This window comes from Leucoraja erinacea, chromosome 1 (genome assembly GCF_028641065.1).
Source record: "Leucoraja erinacea ecotype New England chromosome 1, Leri_hhj_1, whole genome shotgun sequence".
Classification (NCBI taxonomy): domain Eukaryota; kingdom Metazoa; phylum Chordata; class Chondrichthyes; order Rajiformes; family Rajidae; genus Leucoraja; species Leucoraja erinaceus.
In genome coordinates, this window is record NC_073377.1 from 114209973 (window position 1) to 114233211 (window position 23239).

General features: G+C 44.5%; 1 protein-coding gene across 2 annotated transcripts in view; it reads right to left on the reverse strand.

Annotated features, from left to right (window-relative positions):
* Positions 1 to 22100, reverse strand: part of ccser1 (coiled-coil serine-rich protein 1) — a 1187217-nt gene extending 1165117 nt beyond the window's left edge. For both annotated transcript variants that reach the window (XM_055641555.1, XM_055641564.1), the window contains exon 1: positions 21480 to 22100. The gene's annotated coding sequence lies outside the window, so the exon portion shown is untranslated. The remainder of the gene's footprint in view (positions 1 to 21479) is intronic.
* Between the last annotated feature and the right edge of the window lie 1139 nt (positions 22101 to 23239).

The following is a 23239-nucleotide window of genomic DNA, read 5'->3' on the forward strand; positions in this document are numbered from 1 at the left end:
AAGAAAAATCAAGAACCATAGGGCAGAGACCATAGTTCGATCCTGACTACAGGTGCTGTCTGTACAGAGTTTGTGCGATCGGCCCGTGGCTGCATGAGTTTTCTCTGGATGCTCCTGTTTCCCCCCACACTCCAAAGAAATCCAGGTTTGCTGGCAAATTGGTTTAGGTTAAATTATAAATTGTCCCAAATGTGTAGGATAGTGCTCGTCAACAGGGTGGTCGTTGGTCGTCGTGGACTCTGTGGGCCGAAGGGCCTGTTTACACACTATCTCTAAAGTAAAGTAAACCGGAGGGCATAGGTTTAAGGCGAGAGGGACTAGATTTAATAGAATTCTGAGAAGCAACATTTTCACTCTGAGTGGTGCGTATATGGAACTGGCTGCCTCAGAGGAAGTAACTGAGGAAGGTACAATGACAACATTTGAAAGACATTTGGACAGAAATATGGATAGGAAAAGTTCAGAGGGACATAAGGCAGACAAATGGGACTAGTTTAAATGGGGCATCCTGATTGTTGTGGACGAGTTGGACCAAAGGCCCTGCTTCCGAGCTGCATGACTCTATGAGTAACACAGAAGGACAGGCAGCATCTCTGGATAACATGGATAAGGGCCGTTTCGGGTCTAGACCCTTCTTCAGACTCCATGGCTCCAAACACACATATATTTTAGCTAGATGTCTTAATCTTAATCTACAGCCTTTTTTTAAACAGGCTACTGGGCCAGGGGTTGCTGTTAACTCTAACAAGGTCAGTTGAGAGTTTATGATGACCTTGGGTCTCTATTTGCCTGACCATAGAGCATGTTAATTTAGTGAAATAAATGAACATCGGTGGTAATAACGTTTCAGGCTCTTCATGTTAATGCCTATGAAGCAACTAACACAGGTAGAGCTACCCGCAAACACCCTTTACTGACAGCAGCCAACTCTCAGCTAACAGATGGGGCAGGTGCAATTATCCGAATTCTTTGAACATCACACGTTTTGTTCACAAAGGCACACAACACTCACCTTCATACACACTACAATGCTCAAGGTCACATGAAGGCAGCAGAGAACACCACAGGCTCCCTTGGACCCATCACCCCTCCAATTCAACCCATTGTCTCAATAGTACAGGAACAGATGAACTGATAACATGTTTTCAGTTTTTGCTTTGAACTATCCTGATGCTCACATAACACATGAACAACGGAATTGGGCTTTAATTCCAAACCTTAACCTTCGTCAATTAGTCATAGTTAAATTGAGACAAGGCACACCCAGTTTTGGTAACCGCAAGCCCAAAGGTCATATTACCCATAAAATATTCTGCCCTCCTTACATCATTAACATTAGAAAGAGGGTTTCAATACAAAGGTCACAGACAAGCAGGGTTCCAGCCAAGCAGAGGGTGAAGGGAATCTTGCACACTGTATTTACAGTGGCCAAGCACATATTCAGACTTTCTCGTGTGATCTGTTATGCCAACTGTACCATCATTTAATTAGCCTTTGGGTCTACACCACTCATTTGATGCAGGAGAGACACAAGATGCTGGAGTACATCACTAGATCATGCAGCGGTAGGGAGCATCATAAACAACTCAAATGTCTGGGAATGAAGGCGATTATAAGAAGTGAACACTACCCGGTCCATCAGCAGTACCAACCTCCACACCATGGATGGGAGCTCTTGGAGGCACTGCCTGAAAAAGGCAGCCAGCATCATCAGAGACCCGCGGCATCCTGGCCACACCCTTATTTCACTCCTGCCATCGGGAAGACGGTATTGGAGTCTGAAAACTGACATCCAGGTTCAGAAACAGCTTCTCCCCAACAACCATCAGCCTTTTGAACATTACGAACTCCAATTAAACTCTGAACAATGGACTGACTTTATTGCACAAGGAACGTCAGGTTTCAGTTTTTATTTTACACAGTTTGGTTATCGGTTTCTTTATTGGACTTTTTATCCTCTTTGTTTATTATATTATCTATTGAGGCTCTGTTTAGGAATCTTTTGTGCTGCTGCATATTCAGGCTGGCACAGCGGTAGAGTTCTGTTTAGGCTGCCGTACAGCGCCAGAGACCCTTGTTCGATCCTGACCACGGGTGCTGTCTGTACGGAGTTCGCACGTTCTCTCTCTGACCGCATGGGTTTTCTCCGGGTGTTCCAGTTTCCTCCCACGCTATAAAGACATGTAGACGTGTAGGTTAATTGGCCTCTGTAAATTGTTCCCAGTGTGTAGGATAGAACAGGTGACTGTGGGTGGGCCATAGACCAGTTTCCACGCTGTATCACTGAACTAAACGAAGTAAGAATTTCATGAATCCGTTTCAGTGGATATGGCAATTAAAAACTCAACTCTTGGACGTTTCTCTCAGCGAAGAAATGAAGTATGTTGGAATACGGTCAAAACACGAGCATGGGCTGTGAGCAGAGTTATTAATGCACTATAAATTTCACTGAATAGGCATACCATTGAAATACTGAAAGGACTATCGAATAGAAGTTGTTCAAAAGGAAGGACAATTCATTTAAAATTTGTTTGTTTTTTTAAAATCTGCTAATATTTAATTTGGGAATTTTACCCAAATGTAGATGAACACTAGTTGATATGATCCCGATAATACTGTGAACCTTTTCACAAAAGACGATAAATTTTGTTGAACAGAATGTTTGTTTGCAACCATATATCAAAGGTTGAATATTTATGTTTACTGTTACTTATCCAGAAGAAGTTCACGAATGCTTTATCAATATCGCAAATAAAAGTTTTTCAAAGCAAAATGAAAAGGCTTGAAAATTAGAGTCATGGCTGAGAATTATACCAAGCTCATTAATTAACCTGGAAAGAGCGCATAGAAGATCTACGAGGATGTTGCCTTGATGCAAGGGCCCGAGCTACAGAGAGAGGTTGGGCAGGCTACGACTTTATACCATGGAACCAGGGGCGGAAAGCCCGGGGGGGGGCCAGAGGGGACACGTCCCCCCATGTATTGAGAGGTGGGCGACATCCCCACCAGGTTAACCTGCCTGGGCTTGCGGGAAATATGGCCAGTGCAGATAAGCAGCGCTGGTATCCTGTCAGTCCAGACAGGGCTGTTAGTTAACCCGGTGAGACAGGCAGTTGAGCTGCATTTAACGCTGGATTGAGCCTCCAAAGCCTCGCGCGCAAGTGTGTGCATGCGCACGTGGCCGCCAAAAAATTGTGTCCCCGTCCCCTCCATGTTTTGATAGAGAGTTCCGTTCTTGCATGGAACACAGGAGAATGAGGGGTGATCTTAGAGGTGAATCAATATCATGAGAGGAATAGACAGGATGAAGGCACAGAGTATTTTACCCAGAGTAGGGGAATCAAGAAACAGAGGACCTAGGTTAAAGATGAGGAGAGAAAGTTTTAATCGGAACCAGTGAGGCAACTTCTCCCACACAGAGGGTGGTGGGTGGATGGAATAAGCTGCAAGAGGGGGTCGTTGAGGCAGGTACTACTGCAACACTTAAAAACATTTGGACAGGTACACGGATAGGAAAGGTTTAGCGGGATATGGGCCAAACGCAGGCAGGTGGGACTCGCATAGATGGGACATGTAGTTCGACATGGACAGGTAGGACCAAATTTGCATGCTGTATTACAACAACATCTAAAAAACACTTGGACGGGAACATGGATAGGAAAGAGTTAGAGGGATATGGGCCAAATACAGGCAGGTGGGGCTCATGTAAATGGGACATTTTGGTTGACCTAGGCATGTTGGGCCAAGCGGCCGATGTCCATGATGTATGACTCTAACATTGGCTTCTGTAAATTCCCACAACATTGGGAATAAAGACAGACATCAGATGAAGGGAATCAAAGGCATAAAATTATTTGGACTGTGAGTGTGCATTCGATAAAGTGTACAGTTTAAACACACACGTTCTGCCTTTGTTTTACTGATGTCTCATCTATTGTCCACATTTACAATAGAGACCAGTGTCTCTGCAAACAAGCCACAGTGTAAGCGCAACAAAAGTGTTCGGTAAAGACAGCCCTCAATAATTTTAATTCCAATTTGTCAACACTAGAAAACACAACTGGAACGGCAAAAAATATTTTTAATGCATTGGGAGTCAGGAATATGGCCTCATCCTTACGTGTGTCTGGTACATGTATATTTATATAATACTAGACCAAGTGCAGACCCGTTGGGTCTGCTCCCCCAATGGTGTGATCCCCCCAACCCAATATTCCACCATGCACCAGTCTCCTCCAACTGAACTGAACCCGTTCCCAAATGTAAGATTCCAGGACTCCCCTGCCTCCCTCAGCAGTGGATTTAAAAAAATATATCAAATTTCACCTCCCCTGCCTGCTGCAGCAGCTCCAATTGCAATACCAATTGGCCCTCCCCCTCCTGTTGAAGCACTTGCTGTGATATCCCATTGAGGTGAAAAGTTCAGAGTGTTCCTGTCTTGCAACTTTGTTTTGAAGTGTGTTGGAAGCTGATAGGAAGGAGCAGCGAATCGAAAGGCAGACAGGCAGCCGGACAGACAGCAGGCGGCAGCCACAGACTTTTTATATAATAACTAGACCAAGTGCAGACCCATTGGGTCTGCTCCCCCAATGGTGTGATCCCCCAACCCAATATTCCACCATGCACCCGTCTCCTCCAATGGAACTGAAGCCGTTCTCAAAAGTAAGATTCCAGCACTGCCCTGCCTCTTTAAAAAAAATCCCTGCCTGCTGCAGCGGTGAAAAGTTCAGTGTTCCTGTCTTGCAACATTGTTTCGAAGTGTGTTGGAAGCTGAGGAAGGAGCAGCCGTCAACGAATCGAAAGGCAGGAAGGGATCCGTACTGCAGGCGGACTGATTTGAGTTTTATAGATAGATAGATAGATAGATAGATAGATAGATAGATAGATAGATAGAACAGTATCGCACATGAACGGTCCCTTCAAACAACAATGTCTGTGTCGAGCAAGATGCCAAGATACTATCGTATCTGCCTCCACCACGACCCCTGGCAATATGGTCCTGGCCCCCGCCACTCTCTGTGTAAAAAAATACATTTGCCCCACACATCCCCATTAAACTCTCCTCCTCTCAGTTTATAGCTATGCCCTCTATTGTTGAACATTTCCACCCTGGGGGAAAAAGGTTCTGACTGTCTTCCCTATCTACTCATCTCATAATTGTACATACTTCTATCAAGTCTTTTCTTAACCTCCCACAATTCTGGAGAAAACATTACAAGTTTACCCAACCTCCCCTTGTAGCCGAAACCCTCTAATCTTCTGCTGGTGCATTTAATATGTCTACAAAGCTACAACATTAAGAATGTCATGGTTCCAGTCACAGTGCAAATGACAATTAAACACTCTTGATTCCTGACTGTCTCTCCTGTGTTTAAATCCCTGCATGATTCCATTCATCATAATATCTGTAACCTTTAGTTCACCAGGAAGCCTCCAAAATTCTCTGCACCCCTCCATCCTGATAAGTTTCACATCTCTATTTTACACTACTATAGGCAACAGGGTGGCACAGTGGTAGAGTTACTGCCTCACAGCGCCAGAGACCCGGGTTCGATCCTGACTTTGGGTGCTGTCTATACGGAGTTTGTACTTTCTCCCTGCGACCACATTGGTTTTCTCCGGCTGCTCCGGTTTCCTTCCACATTCTAAAGACATATAAGTTTGAAGGTAGACAAAAAAAAAGCTGGAGTAACTCAGTTATACAGAGTAATACAGGCAGTATCTCTGGAGAAAAGGAATGCGGGACATTCCGGGGCAGAGTCTGGGGAGAGGGAAACGAGATGTATGGAAATGTACATTGAACAAATTAATGAAAGATTTGCAAAAAGACAGATCAAAGCCAGCAACAGTGATCAAGGAAAGGTGGAGCCCACAATGGTCCATTGTTGGCTGTTGGGAAGTGGAACTAGTACGACACCTCGGGTGGGGGAGGGACAGAGAGAAAGAGGATGCAAGGGTCACCTGAAGTCAAATAAATCAATATTCATAACGCTGGGGTGCAAGCTGCCCAAGTGAAATTTGAGGTGCTGTTCCTCCAATTTGCATTAGGCCTCACTTTGACAGTGGAGAAGGCTCAGGACAGAAAGGTCAGTATGGGATAGGGACTGAGAAAAGAAGCTAAAGTGTTTGGAAACCAGGAGATCGCACAGGCCAGGGTGAACTGAACGAAGGTGTTCAGCGAAACATAGAACTAGTGGGAATGAGTGATTGCTGGTCAGCATGAACTAAATGGGCCGCAGGGCCTGTTTCTATGCTGCCCCTTTAGAGTGCAGAAGCTAATTATGCAATCCAACCCTGAAGAGACATGGTGATGTTTTAGGTTTGAGTCAATAACATACACCATTTTGTAAATGGAAAAGCATTTGGATTTGGGTCAGGTCAAGGCATGTAACCTTAGCCCAGCCCTCTACTATTACAGGTCAGAAAGAATTGCTTACAAATACTGAATGTGAATAGCATGCTTAAGATTAAGAAAGAACTGCAGATGCTGGAAAAATCAAAAGTAGACAAAAATGCTGGAGAAACTCAGCAGGTGAGGCAGCATCCATAGATGCTGCCTCACCTGCTGAGTTTATCCAGCATTTTTGTCTAGCATACTTAAGATTGGTTTGGTATAGCAATGCGTGTGCTAACCAAGGTAAACAAATGTAGAGAGCAGTGAGTATATGGAACGAGTTGCCAGAGGAGGTAGTTAAGGCAGGTATTATAATAAAAAAACATTTAGACAAATACATGGATAGAAATGGTGTCGAGGGATATGGACAAAATACAGGCAGATGGGACTAGTGTAGATGGGGCATCTTGGTCCACATGGGCAAGTCTAGCCAAGGAGCCTGTTTTCATGCTGCTCGACTCCATGACTCTAAATGACAAGCCATATACTGAAGAAAACGTTTGCAGCAAACATGAATTTGAGGCGAGGCACCAACTCTCAAAATGACACATTATTGCAAAAAAGCCATAAAATTATGGCCACAGGAAGAGAAATGTATGTTTGACACTAGAGATAAAGATTAGGTTGCAGAAATAGAATAAAATGCCATTTAAAAAAAAGCTCCAATGCCTATGTAACTTTGGGGCGGCATGGAGGTGCAGCAGTAGAGTTGCTGCCTTATGCCCCTGTCCCACTTAGGAAACCTGAACGGAAACCTCTGGAGACTTTGCTCCTCGCCCAAGGTTTCCGTGCGGTTCCCGGAGGTTTTTGTCAGTCTCCCTACTGCTTCCACTACCTGCAACCTCCGGCAACCACCTGCAACCTCCGGTAACCGCACGGAAACCTTGGTAGGGGCGCAAAGTCTACAGAGGTTTCTGTTCAGGTTTCCTAAGTGGGACAGGGGCCTTACAGCGCATGCAGTGCTGAGGACCCGGGTTTGATCCTGACTATGGGCGCCGTCTTTACTGAGTTTATACGTTGTCCCCATGACCTGCATGGGTTTTCTCCGAGATCTTTGTTTCCTCCCTTGGTGTGCGGTTGCAGTGTAAGGACACATGTATTACAGCAGATAGTGCTTGTGTTTTGGAGCAGGGAGTCGAGTCTGTGCAACACAAGACATGAATGCATTGTGTCTGAGCTTTTGTGCAAGAATGAACGGTGAGCCTGACAAAACTGATGAATAGCTTGTGTTCCAAAACACATTGGCTGTTTGTTGTCGGAATAAGTAGCACCTGTTGGTGTATTCCATCACTGAAGTTGCAAAGCACCCTCGTGCACTGATGATTTAGAAAGAAAATACTCTTCACTCCTGTTCTAATTGAAAACATTTTCTAACTGGCTGTACATGGAGGTTGTCATTTATTATACATTAGCTACTAAAATTAATTATGTCAAACATAAGTGTTGTCAAATGTTGTTATATTAAATCATCTTTATATTCAATTGAAACAAGTTTAGTTTAGAGATACAGCATGGAAACAGGCCTTCAGCCCACCAACCCACACCAATTACCCCGTACCCCAATACCGTCCTACACACTAGGGACAATTAAACATTTACAGAAGCCAATTAACCTGCACGTCTTTGGAGTGTGGGAGGAAACCGGAGCACCCCGAGACGTGCAGGTTAATTGGCTTCTGCACGTCTTTGGAGTGTGGGAGGAAACCGGAGCACCCCGAGAAAACTCAAACGGTCGCAGGGAGAAGGTGCAAACTTTGTTCAGACAGCACCCATGGTCAGGATAGAACCAGGGTCATGCAGCAACTCTATCACTACACCACTGTGGTATGGGTAATCATTGGTTGGCAGAAACTCAGTGGGCTGAATAGCCTGTTTCCACACTGTATCTCCACACTTATCAGACAGGCAATGTTTCAGGTTGAGACTCTTCCTCAGATTTAATGTTTTGGATCAGGATTCCTCTCAGACTTAAACGTTAACTGCCCTCCCTCCACAGATGTTGCCCGACCATTGAGTTCCCCCAGGACCTTGTGTTTTGCTCACACTTCCCTAGTTCACTTGTCTTGTTATGGTTTGAATTAATTAAGACATTTGTTTTCCAGCTGGAGAATTCATTTCATGAAGCTGGCTATTCCATGTGATGTCAAAGCATAATCAATATTTGCAAGTGGTCTCCAATGCAAAAAAACAATGCAGTAAAGTATATGATGGCCCAAAAGAATGAGTCTGGATATGGTTAACAATGAAGTGAAGGCATTTGTCACTGTCCTCGCATAAAAACCAAGCATAAAGACCCAGTAATCTCTGCGAAGTGACCAATATCTGTGTGGGATGGAACTGCAGATGCTGGTTTACACTGAAGTTAGGCACTAAATTAGACAGTAACTCAGCAGGACAGGCAGCATCTATGGAGAAAATGGATGGGTGACGTTTCGGGTTGAGATCTGTTCTTCTTGGTTCTCCAAAATGTTCCAAATGGAATTTAAACTGGAGGTGGTGGAGGGAGGATTTAAGCCAGAAAGGGTTATTAGGAAGAAAGAGCTACCTTAAATTTAGTTGCATCTGGTTGGGTAACTATAGTAGGGTGGAGATTATTCCTTGCTTTAATTGTGTGGGGGAAGAACGAATTACTGTACACATCTGTCTTGGTAGCTGGAATCACAAATTGGATCGAATGTCCTCGTCTGCTCCTAATTGGTTTGGGTTTGATGTAGGTCTTGTAATCTATGTCGAGCTGACCATTTAACATTTTGTAAAAACAGGTCAAACGGTGAGCTTCACGCCTGTCTTGGAGAGGGTTCCACCCCAGAGAATTCAGAAGTTTGGTAACACTCGCTTCTTTCTCATAGATGGTAGTAACAAATCGGCTTTGGAGGAGATAAATAGAAGAGACGTTTATATTAGTATTCTAATCCCATGCTGCAACTGTGTGGTCGAGGGTGTGAGAGGGTGAAGTGAAACGAGGGTGAGTATAGCTTCCCCTTGACAGAAGTTGAACAATGATGAAAGTGTTGTCAGGCATCAGTTCAAATAAGTTATTCAACCAGCAAGTTAGGAAGTAAAATGTATAAATTAAATTAACATTTAAACAGATATTTTAAGAATTGGACACATGCTGAAATCAAAAGGTACAAGCTTAAACTAGAGGATGAAATCAACTATACAGACTTTACTTTTAGGCTTTAGAGGTACAGTGCGGAAACAGGTCGACAAAATTGTCTGAGTAACTCAGCTGGTTAGTCCGTGATAGATGGATAAAGGTAAGGTGGTATTGATTGGAAAATGTATGGACAAGGGCTAGAGATGAAAATGAGACAAAAGGGTGGCAGATAAGGAGAGGAGAAATATAAAACCAGAAGAGGGATGTGGGTGGAAGAGGACAAGAGGGGGGAGAGACTGAAAGATGGGGGGGGGGGGGGGGGGGGGGGGGGGGGGGGGGGGGGGGGAAGGGAAGTGGGAGAAATGTGTGTGCACAGGGGGGCGAGCAGAGAAAAGAGAGAGGGGGAAGTCAGCATTTCTAACTAATTACGTGACAGAATGAATATCTGCATAAAGCGTTTGTGGGCCAGAGGGAATGCAACGTTAAACCGAAAGTCCATTAAAAACTGGCTTGCCCCCGATGCTGCAAAGCGATGACAAAAATCATATTCTTGAATGACTGTAGATTACTGAGGAATATTCTGGAATATGTTGCAGAACATCATTCCCTGTAGAGGCAGAGGAAACCTCTGGCACCAACTTCAACGGCACAACAGTAGAGTTGCTGTTTTACATTGCCAAAGACCCGGGTTCAATCGTACCTATACGTGCTGTCTGTATGGAATTTGTACATTCTCCGTGACTGTATGGGTTTTCTCCAGATGCTCCACTTTTCCCCGACACTCCAAAGACGCACAGCTTTGTAGGTTAATTGTCCCTTGTGTGTAGGATAGTGCTAGTGTACGGTTGATTGCTGGGCGGCACTGATACAGTGGGCCGAAGGGCCTGTTTCCATGCTGCATCTCTGATAATGGCTAATAGAGGGGTAGAAAATTTCACATTGGCATATGATCAAGTGCTAGGTTGCACCCGTGCCACAGAGTGAAATTTGCTTAGAAAGTTAACTGGGTTTCCGCGCGACACCTTTGAATGGTTGAAATTGTGACTATTTTCCATCTCATCACTTTTAAGGTCCTGTGACAATTATTGTTTAACAACCCACCTGATCTTAAAAGAAATCTTATGAATTATTATGGCCTCTCAATTTTGAAAATTTAGCAGCAGCAGATGGGCACAACTGGGAGAGGTGCTGTCTCAAAGCACCAGAGACCCAGGCTCCATTCTGACCTCGTCCATCTGAGGTCACTTCAACGATTCTGACCTCATCTATCTGTTTATGTGGCGTTTGCACAATTCTCCATGACCACTTGCACTTCCTCCAGTTTTCTCTCACTTTCGAAGATGTGTGGTTTATTGTGCTTCTGTAAAATTGCCTCTAATGTGTAGAGTGAATGAGAACATGGGGTAACATAGAACTAGTGTGAACAGGCAATTGTAGGTCATTATGGGACTCGGTAGGCCGAAGGGCCTCTTTCCATGCTGTATCTCTAAGCAAATAAAGGATTATAAAGTATTGACATCTCAATTGTTTGATTAAACATGTACATTCCAAATGACCCAGTAAATAAAGTCACAAAACCAAGCAGCACAAATACTGAATGCTGCTCATGGCTTCTTGTCAAAGGTATTCACATACAAAAAAATGGAAAAGGATCAAGGAATTAATTATTAAAAAACAGGCCAAGATCCCAGAACCCAGGTAATAAAACCATATAATAACCATATAACAATTACAGCACGGAAACAGGCCATCTCGACCCTTCTAGTCCATGCCGAACACATAATCTCCCCTAGTCCCATATACCTGCGCTCAGACCATAACCCTCCATTCCCTTCCCATCCATATAACTATCCAATTTATTTTGAAATGATAAAAACGAACCTGCCTCCACCACCTTCACTGGAAGCTCATTCCACACAGCTACCACTCTCCGAGTAAAGAAGTTCCCCCTCATGTTACCCCTAAACTTCAGTCCCTTAATTCTCATGTCATGTCCCCTTGTTTGAATCTTCCCTACTCTCAGTGGGAAAAGCTTTTCCACGTCAACTCTGTCTATCCCTCTCATCATTTTAAAAACCTCTATCAAGTCCCCCCTTAACCTTCTGCGCTCCAAAGAATAAAGCCCTAACTTGTTCAAACCTTTCTCTGTAACTTAGTTGCTGAAACCCAGGCAACATTCTAGTAGAGTAACCCTCCTCTGTACTCTCTCTATTTTTTATATCTCCTCTGTACTCCTCTGTAATCTCCTCTGTAATCTCTCTATATTTTATAAAACTTTTATCCATTCAACCAACAAGTTCAATCAGAAAATGTAATCCCCAAAATGGTCAAGACCTAGAAACCCATTAAATAAGAGTTATACTTGGCTAACTGGAGCATCTATAATCAATAGCCCTGGTCTATCTCAAAGTCTCACCCACCATTGTTAGGGACTGATGGAAAAACTAATGTATTTAAATGTGTATTAAACCCAAGATAGACACAAAACACTGGAGTAACTTAGCTGATCAGACAGCATCTAGGCAGGCAGGGACTGTCCCAACATTTAAGTGACAGTTAGACGGATGGGACAGGTTAAGATAAATATTGTCCAAACGCGGGCAGGTAGGACTAGTGTAGCTGGAACATTGTTGGCTGGTGTAGGCAAGTTGGATGGAAGGGCCTGTTACCACACTGAATCACCATTTGACTATGACTTCATGAGCATCTCTGGAGAAAAGGAATAGGTTAGGTTTCATTTTAAGACCCTTCTTCAGACCCTCTTTAGTTCAGAGATGCATTGTGGAATCAAGCCCTGTGGCCCACTGAGCCTACACCAACCATCGATCATCATTCAGACAAGTTCTGTTATTCTGTTTTACATACTGAAGGCAAGTTTAGAGTCCAATTAAGCAACAAACCTTTTGGGATGTGGGAGGAAACTGGAGTACCATGAGGAAATCCACGCAATCACGGGGAGAATGTGCAAATTCCTCATAGACAGTATCAGAGGTCAGGATTAAACCCTGGTCTCCGGTGCTGTGAAACAACAGCTCTATCGGTTTGATTACCAGCAATAACAAAATAATCCTCAGCCAAAAAAAAGTACTTTAGTTTAGTTTAGAGATGCAGCATAGAAACAGGCCCTTTGGCCCATTGAGACCATGCTGGCTGTCGATCATCTGTTCAAACTAGTTCTATGTTATCCCACTCAGAGATTGCTTTTCCAATTCAAATGGCATACATGTAAACACAGATGCAAACTGCCAAAGAGAAAATATATTTTTGAGAAATACGATTCAATCTGAAGAAGGGTTAACCAATCTTTTTCTACAGAGATGCTGCCTGACCCGCTGTTACTCTAACACTCTGTGTCTGTCTTTGGTACAAATCAGCATTTGCAGTTCTTTGTTTCTACATACGATACGATTACACTGGATAACATGCAAAACAATGTTTATCACCGTATCATACATGACTTGAGTAAACCAATACCGAAACTAATGGGGGAAGAATAGCTTACAAAGAAAAATAGTAGGGAATGGTTTGAACTACAAGCAGGCACAGATTTCATGGACTAACACTCTACCTCCAACCTTGTAAAGAGAAATTGATTGATTAAAAGATTCAGCATGAAAACAGGCCCTTCAGCTTATGAGGTCCAAGCCTACCATCGATCACCCGTTTACACGAGTTCTATGTTATCTCACTTTGTCATCCACGCCCTATACATTAGAGGCAATTTACAGAGGCCAATCAACCTCCAAACGTGCACATCTTTGGGATGTGGGAGAAACCAGGGCACCCAGGGAAAACCCACGCGGTCACAGGGAGTACGTGCAAACTCCACAGGGACAGCATCCAAGGTCAGGTTTGAATTCTGGTCTCTAGCGCTACGAGGCTACGTGGAAACGTTTAACTGCATTTCTTTGAACTGCACCTGAAGAAACAGTTTGGTCAGAAGCCAAACATTATTTTTCTTGTTGAGTGAGAAACAATGAATCAAATGGCTTCCTCTTCCATGATTGCATTATTCTCTGTAACAGGAACAGAGAATGCACTTCATTAAAACATGTAGCCTTGATGTCTATTTGTCTTGCTTATGCATTGAGCAATTGGACTATGAGAATACATGTGTAATAAAAATGAACTGCAGATGTTGATATATACCAAAGATGGACACAAAATGCTGGAGTAACTCAATGGGTCAGGCAGCATCCCTGGAAAAAATGGATCGGTGATGTTTTGGGTCGAGACCCTTATTAGTGAATTTTTCATATACCAAGCCAATTATTCATCTTTTTTTTTTAGGAAACTAGAATAATTCTTCCGGGTATGTTTTCTTCCCCTTACATTTAATTTGGTGCCCAAAGGATACAAAGAAAGGTCAGAGTTATACTGCACAGAAATTTGGCCCAACAGGACCATGCCAACTAAAATGCCTCATCCATGCTAGTCCTGTCTGCCTGCCCACAATTGGCTCATATTTCACTAAATGTTTCCTATCAGTCCGAAAGTCTTTAAGTGTTGTTAGAGTACCCACCTCAACCACCACTTCTGGCAGCTCATTCTATATACCCACTACACTATGTGGAAAAAGTTTCCCATCAAGTTCCTATTAAAACATTCCCCTCAACTTAACCTGATGTCCTCTGGTTCTTGATTCCCCTATTCTGGGCAACTGACTCAATGCTTTCACACTTTCTATTCCCCTCATGATCGTATACGCCTCTGTAAGATCAACCTCTCATCCTCCTCGGAATAGAGTCCTAGCCTGCCCAACCTCAACCTATAGCTCAGGCCCTCAAGACCTGGCAAACATCCTTGTAAATCTTCTCTGCACTCTTTCTAGCTTAATCATATATTTCCTATGGCAGGGTGACCAAAACTGAACACAATATTCCAAATTCTAACGCCGTGTACAACTGTAACATAACACCCCAACTTCTATGCTCAATAGGCACACAAAAATCCTGGAGAAACTCAGCGGGTGCAGCAGCATCTATGGAGCTAAGGAAATAGGCAACATTTCGGACCGAAACACTTCAGCCCTCTCGGACACCTCCTTCTACTTACCCCTGGACCATGACCCCACTGACGAGCACCAGGCCACTATCTCTAGCACCATCACTGACTTCATCGACACCCTTCCCTCCCCCTGAGCCACCAACCTCATCGTTCCCCAGCCCCACACGGCCTGATTTCACCTTCTCCCCAAAATCCACAAACCCGACTGTCCCGGTAGACCCATTGTCTCTGCCTGCCCGTGCCCTACTGAACTCATTTCCACATACCTTGACTCCATCCTATCACCCTTGGTTAAATCCGTCCCTACCCATGTTAAAATTTCACCCAGGCCTTCTATACTCAATATCGTGACTGATGAAGGCCAATGTAATAAAAGCAGTCTTAACCATCCAATCTACCTGTAATGCCACTTTCAAGGAACTATGTACCTGCACTCCAAGCTCTACCACACTCCCCAGGGCCCTGCCATTCACCGTGAAGGTCCTGTCTTGGTTTGACTTCCCAAAATACAACACCTCACACTTATCTGCAATAAACTTCATTAACTATTCCTCAACCTACTTGTCCAACCGATCAATATCCTGCTGTAATTTTTGATAACGATCTTCACGATACCATTTGCTTTAGAGTCATCGGTAAATATGTACAATCATCTTTCTTGTGGTTTGGTCTCCAGTTCTGATATTTTTGTCACAAAGGTGTGAAAAAAAAAAATCACCAAACTGCTTGGTTGTTTTCTTTGTTGTACATTTCACTTTCTAGAAATGTTACCCTATTATTCTGAAATGTCACCTCCTTTTACTACACACAGATCATTGCTCCCATTTCAAATCTTGGCACATCTCAGGTTGATGGTTTGAAAGAGAAAACATGGAATCCTCGCCAACCATTGATCACCCGATCACACTAGTTCTATGTTATCCCATTATCTCATCCACTCTCTACACATTTGGGGAAATTTATAGAGGCTAATCAACCTAACAATGACCTCATTGGAGACCCTCAGACTAATTTTAAAAATCGAACTTTACTGGAATCATCTTGCATTACATGTTATAAAGTACAGTTTGTGACAAAGTATAGTCTTTATTGCTGACTAGGTTGTACGTAACACAAAGCTCTTCACTGCCCACAGTAAGTGACACCAATAAACTCAATTAAATATAAACACAAACATAGAAACCAGTATGTTTTTGGGATGTGGTAAGAATCCAGATCACGTAGATGAAACAAGAGGTCATAGGGAGAACGTGCAAACTCCACACAGACAGCACAAAGTTAGGTTCAAACCCTAGTCTCTAGTACTGTGAGGCAGCAACTCTACCAGCTGCTCCACTGCACCATCCATTGTGCTGTTGAAACTGCAAAGACCTTTTGTCCCATCTAATCATCAGATGTCAACAGTGAACCTTTGTCTCCTGCTCATTCTGTGCTCAGTCTTCTCTGAGCAAACTTCCAGACTGTAGCATGAAAAATGCCCTTCGGCCCAATGAGTCCACGCCCCGGCGATCACCCGGCACACTTAACACTATCATACACACACTGGGGGCAATTTACTATTTTAACCGTCAAATTAACCTACAAACCTTTATAGTGTGGAAGGAAACTGGAGCACCCAGCACAGTGGTGCAGCAGTAGAGTTGCTGCCTTACAGCGCCAAAGATCCAGGTTCAATCCTGACTATGGGTGCTGTCTCTATGGAGTTTGTACGTTCACACTGTGACCTCGTGGGTTTTCTCTGGGTGTTCCAGTTTCCTCCCACACTGCAAAGTAGTACAGGTTTCTAGGTTAATTTGGCTTTGGTAAAATTGTACATTGCCCCTAGTATGTAAGATAGTGCTAGTGTACAAGGGTGGTTGCCAGTCCGCACAGGATCAGTGGGCCGAAGGACCCGTTTCCGCAATGTTTGAGTCAAAAGTCATCTGAAGAAAATCCATGTGATCACGTGGAGAATGTACAGAGAGCATCCATAGTCAGGATTGAACCCAGGTCTCTGGCACTGCGGGGCTGCAACTCTACTGCTGTGCCAATGTGCCACTCTAAATCGGAAGGTTTTTCAAGGGTTTGCATGAAGGATTCGTTAACGATTGGTGTCTACAAACAGATAGTTTCTCATATCGGTTTAATACCAGTCTGTTTTTTTTTTAAATCTCCCGCAAAAGCTTCCTTTTCTAATATGCCCCTGTCCCACTTAGGAAACCTGAACGGAAACCTCTGGAGACTTTGCACCCCACCCAAGGTTTCCGTGCGGTTCCCGGAGGTTGAAGGTTGTTGCCGGAGGTTGCAGGTCATGGAAGCCGGTAGGGAGACTGACAAAAACCTCCGAGAACCTCTGGGAACCGCACGAAAACCTTGGGTGGGGCGCAAAGTTTCCAGAGGTTTCCGTTCAGGTTTCCTAAGTGGGACAGGGGCTTAAATCTCCAAAGATACATTCCCAGCACGCCCTCCTGGTCCCATAACTCTTGATGCAATTCTGCACCCACTCCCACCTGTAAGCCAGGACTCAAGGCAGTCGAGTTGGCTTAACAAGCTCTGCAGCAATTAATCATTCTAATCATCTGCTCCTAACCAGGTATTCACCGTGTTCTTGATAATTACACTGCATTACCTTCAGCTGGAAGATAATTCCAAATAATCAGTCCTCTGTGGAAACACTGCAAGAAGCTGTTATTAAAGTGCATCTTGCTTAAAGATTGGGATCTTACATTCTCATCCCCCAGCATTGTTGATATATACAAGTCCCTGCTGAATAACTGCGCACATGAAAGAAAAGACGGCAGTGTCTCTCAAATGCATTCAAATACCACAGTTTAGGTTTGGTTTAGTTTAGTTTATTACCACATGTACTGAGGTAGAGTGAAAAACTTGCTCTTGCATTTTATCCAGTCTTGCATGATTATGATCATGCCATCCGCAGTGTACAGGTAAAAGGTTAAAGGGAATAACATTTAGTGCAAGATAAAGTCCTATAAAATCCAATTAATGATAGTCCAAGGGTCTCCTATGAGGTAGATGGGAGGTCAAGACCTCTCTCTAGTTGGTTATAGGATGGTTCAGTTGCCTAGTTCACAGCACAGATTTAAGGTGAGAAGGGCACAGTTTAAAGATGTGCATGTCAACTTTTCATTACAGAGGGTGGTGGCGAGTGCTTGGAACAGTCCTTTTGGATGCTCATATGGCTATGCAGGGAGAGGAGGGAAATGGATTATGGAGTTAATAATAATAATAATACATTTTATTTATGGGCGCCTTTCAAGAGTCTCAAGGACACCTTACAAAAATTTAGCAGGTAGAGGAAAAACATGTAAGGGGAAAGAAATAAATAGTAGAGACATGACTAGTACACAAAGTAAAGACAGAATTCAATACAAAACACAATATGAGGTAATTAATGCACAGAGGAAAAGGGAGGGGGACGTGGGGCTAAGGATAGGCAGAGGTGAAGAGATGGGTCTTGAGGCGGGACTGGAAGATGGTGAGGGACACGGAATTGGGGATCAGTTGGGGGAGGGAGTTCCAGAGCCTGGGAGCTGCCCTGGAGAAGGCTCTGTCCCCAAAACTGCGGAGGTTGGACTTGTGGATGGAGAGGAGACCGGCTAATGTGGATCTGAGGGACCGCGAGGGTTGGTAGGGGGAGAGGAGGTCAGTGAGATATGGGGGGGGGCCAGATGGTGGAGGGCTTTGTAGGTGAGGGTCAGGATTTTGTAGTTGATCCGGTGGGAGATGGGAAGCCAGTGAAGTTGTTTGAGGACTGGAGTGATGTGATGCCAGGATTTGGTGTGGGTGATGAGTCGGGCGGCTGCGTTCTGGACCAGTTGGAGTCGGTTGATGTAGGTAGTTGTCCTGCGAACCGTCGTCCGTCTCCCTCTTCAGCCGTTGTGCTGTGGGGAGATGCCTCCCACAGCCCACCTTGGGCTCAGCGGCTTCTCCCTCCAAGTGGTCCCCTGACACCGCGGTCGGTGTGCCAGACCCGCTGTTGGAATATGGATCTTGAATGTCCCTCGGTTCCCTCGTAACTGAGAGAACAGGAGAACTTGAAACAACTCATGGGAGACCTCGAACCATGCATGAATGCTTCAAAATCAAGTGGTCGAGTTTTATTGCCATATACTCAAGCATAGAAACATAGAAAATGGGTGCAGGAATAGGCTATTTGGCACTTCGAGCCAGCACTGCCATTCAATTTGATCATGGCTGTTCATCTAAAATCAGTACCTCTTTCCTGTTTTTCCCCCGTATCCCTTGATTTCACTCTCCCCAAGAGCAAAATGTAACTCTCTTGAAAATTTATGGACTACAGCTCAACCTTTAATACCATCATCCCTTCCAAGCTGGTTACCAAGCTCACGGAACTGGGCCTTGGCGCATCCCTCCGCAATTGGATCCTCGACTTCCTCATCCACAGACCACAATCTGTTCGAATTGGAGGAACCACTTCATCCTCAGTAACAATTAGTACGGGAGCACCTCAAGGCTGCGTGCTCAGCCCCCTGCTTTACTCACTCTATACCCATGACTGCGTAGCCGGTCATAGTGTGAACTCCATCATCAAGTTCGCCGATGACACCACTGTGGTTGGACGAATCACAGATGGGGACGAGTCAGAGTATAGAAGTGAGATCGAACAACTGACCAAATGGTGCCAGCACAACAACCTGGCTCTCAACATCAGTAAGACCAAGGAACTGATTGTGGACTTTAGTAGGGGAAGGATGAGGACCCACAATCCTGTTTATGTCAACGGGACGATGGTGAAGAGGGTTAATAATCTCAAATTCCTGGGCGTGCATATATCAGAAGATCTTTCCTGGACCCAGCACACTGATGCAATTATAAAGAAGGCACATCAGCGACTCCACTTCCTGAGAAGATTACGGAGTTTCAGCATGTCGAAGAGGATTCTCCTAAACTTCTACAGGTGCACGGTAGAGAGCATTCTGACTGGTTGCATCGTGGCCTGGTTCGGCAACTTGAATGTCCAGGAGTGAAAAAGACTACAAAAAGTTGTGACCACTGCCCAGTCCATCACCGGCTTTGACCTCCCCACCGTCGAAGGGATCTATCGTAGTCGCTGCCTCAAAAAGGCAGCCAAAATCATCAAGGACCCGCACCATCCTGGCCACGCACTTATCTCACCACTGCCATCAGGAAGAAGGTACAGGAGCCTGAAGACTGTAATGTTCAGGTTCAGGAACAGCTCTTCCAGACAGCCATCGGGCTATTAAACACAACGAATAAGCTATGAGCTCTCAACTACAAAAGACTATATTATTATTTGTTATTTGCACTATATTTGTTATTTATTTAACTTTTTCTTTTTTCCCCCCGTTATATATAATGTTAACATATTCACATATTCTGTTGTGCTGCAGCAAGTAGGAATTTCATTGTCCCGTCCGGGACATATGACAATAAAACACTCTTGCCTCCGTTAAACATTGTAGAAACAAAGAACTGCAGATGCTGGTTAATACACAAAGGACACACAGTGCTGTAGTAACTCAGCAGGTCAGACAGCATCTCTGGAGAACATGGTTTGGTGATGTATTGGGTGAAGACATTCTGATAGGATCTGAAGAAGGGTCGCAACCTGATTTGTCCCCATCCATGTTCTCCAGCGATGTTGCCTGACCTCCCACCTTACAGCTGTGCTCTCTGATAATTGACAATCCTACCTTTGGAATGGGTCCTGACTATCTATGCCTCTCATTGTTGCATACACTTCTATCAGGTCTCCCGGCAAAAGATCAACAAGAGTGCACAATCCGCAACGCCAGGCCCGAGAGGGGTCAACTTTGTACGGTGCCTATTTTCTTAATTTGTACACACCTTCCAAACAACGCCATCTGACACGCACTCGGAGTTCAAACCATTTAAACGACACAATGCAAGAACCCCAATGTTGATATGTTGAAGGAATCTCCGTCATACCGGTACAAGTCTCAGCTCCCCAGAAGTACAGACACTGCTGCCTCTAAACTTTATCAAGTGTTCAAGCTCTTTATCAAGCTCGAGGTTCCCCACACTTCCGAGAACGGCTAAGCATTGCATTGGAGGCCAGTTCAATCGCTAAACCGGCGCATTTCAGAAATCAATCGCTAAACCGGCGCATTTCAGGAATCAATCGCAGACACATGTTGAGTTCAGGGAAACACCATCCGATGGGACACTGCGAGCAAATCTCTCGCAGGTCTAAACGCCGCGGTTGATTCATTTGGCCGTAGAAATACATGGGAAGGCTGTTGAGTGAATGCAGTACCTTTCATCCTCTTGTGGCTGAGATTGGAAACCACACTGGGAGGAAGTAGGTAAGAACTGGCTGACCTTCGGTAGAAAATAGAAGTGCAACTTTCAATAGCAGGAAGAATCAAACCATGTTTCTTGTCTAAATGTCATCCCATTGACATTTGCAGGTAGAAGGGTTGAGCAACAACCGTTCAGCTGGAGGTGCTGAAGGCAACACATTGGTGCATTAAAGCGGGTCTCCGGCTCCCTCCGGTTGCACGGTTTGTTAACAATAGAAAAAAGAAAGCAGGGGTATTAAACAATGTTACGTCCAATGTAACCCGCTACCCTTTTTCTTTCTCAGTGTATGTATATATCTGTGCTATGGAGTCCCGCGCTTGCGCCTTACCCCTAGACTGGACGCAATGTGGGTGTATATGCTCCGGCTGGTGAGAGTGTGTTGCAATATTATGCTCAGCACTCAACGCTAACAGCCCGTGACACCGCCACCACCACCAAGCACAGAGCTTTGCGTCTCCGCTTGCTCCTGCTCCTGCGCCCCGCTCTCCTTGCGAGGGAGAGGGAAGGGGGAGACGAGACGCCACGGCAGTAACTGGGCCCTCTCAATGATTCAGATAAACACTCAGATGCAGTGTGGCTCTGCGCCACCTGACACTTTCAGCGCAAAGGCTAGCAGCAAGCAAAGGGAGAGAGAGCGACAAACAGACAAACGCTGGCAATTTCTCCGGTTACCTGGGTTGTCAGCTTAAGCCCGCTGCTCCTTATCCGCCTCCGTGCGCAGGTAAGTGGGATCCATGGGAGCCGGCGCCGAGAGTAGGAAGTATTTTGTTTAAATGGACGGATTTAAAGGTGAATGCCCAGTTCTTTGTACCTCGCTGACTGGCTGCAGCCTCCGCCTCCTCCTCTTCCGTGTACATTCAGTCACTGACGTGCGGCGTAGCCCGAGTGTACAGCGCTCCCACCGGGTCCTAGAGGAATCCAAGCAATTTGCACACCTATCGGGGTAGACACACACACACACACACACATATAGTGACAGGCAGGAACACACACACACTCAGGTGCAACACACACGATGCACATAAACAAAACATCAGACACACACACACACAAACATAGACACACTCAAAATTGCCCGCACACACACAAAAAATAGATCAAATCATATATAAACACGCACACACACAAAACCAGATACAAACACACACCCGCACACAAGATGCTCATAAACAAAACACCAGACACACAGACAAACATAGAAACTCAAAACTACTGACATACAAACATGGAGGAAACCACATAAACGCAGACAAAAACAGACACAAACAAACACACACACACACACACACACACACATACATACCCACTCTCTCATTCACACACCCACACATACCCACTCTCTCATTCACACACACACACTAAAAGAATAGGTGTGTTATGATTGTGTTTATAATTTGTTTGGTTGTTTTGTTGTTTGTCTTTTGCACAAAAGTCTGCGAGCATTGCCACTTTCATTTCACTGCACATCTCGTATGTGTATGTGACAAATAAACTTGACTTGACTTGACACACACACACACTGTCATTCACACACGCACACACACAAAACAGATACATACCACACTGACAAAACCAGATTCAAACACGCGCACAACCACACACATGCACACTCTCTCACTCTCTCTCTCACACACAAACAAAACCAAATACACACACATGCACTCACTCAAACGCTCTCACACGCATGAGCACACACACTCACACACAGGTTCAATGCACAAGGTGCACAGAAACAAAATGTTAGACACATATAAGAACACATTGAAAACTGCTTACAGTTACATAAGCACACACATACCTACAAAAACACAGGTAAAACCAGATACACACACAACATGGATTAAACCACGAAGAAACACACACAGTGCCACACACAAAATGCACGCAGCAAAATACCAGACACATAGACACACATACACACATAGACACACACACACACATAGACACACACAAAACTGCTAACACACACAGATATACAGACAAAAACATATGTAAATGTATACACATGTGAAAACATAGGTAAAACCACACAGAGATGCACCCATACATACACCAACACATAGGCACAAACACCGAGGCAAAGCGAATATGAAACCACACACACACACCCATGCTGGATTTAAACACAAAATGCACATAAACAAAATACCAGACACACATAAACATGCAAACATAGACACACTCAAAATTGCTGACACATACACACACACACACTGACAAAGCAGATACACAAACAACACTCACACAGGTGAAACATACAAATTACACACCTATGACATGGTGGCACAACGGTAGAGTTGCTGCCTTATAGCGCCAGAGACCCGGGTTCGATCCTGACCAAGGGTGCTTGTCTTCTTCTTCTTCTTGCGTATGGCGTACAAGTCCTAAAGTTGTAGGACAACTTGTTCTATTTGATTTTATTTGATTGAGCA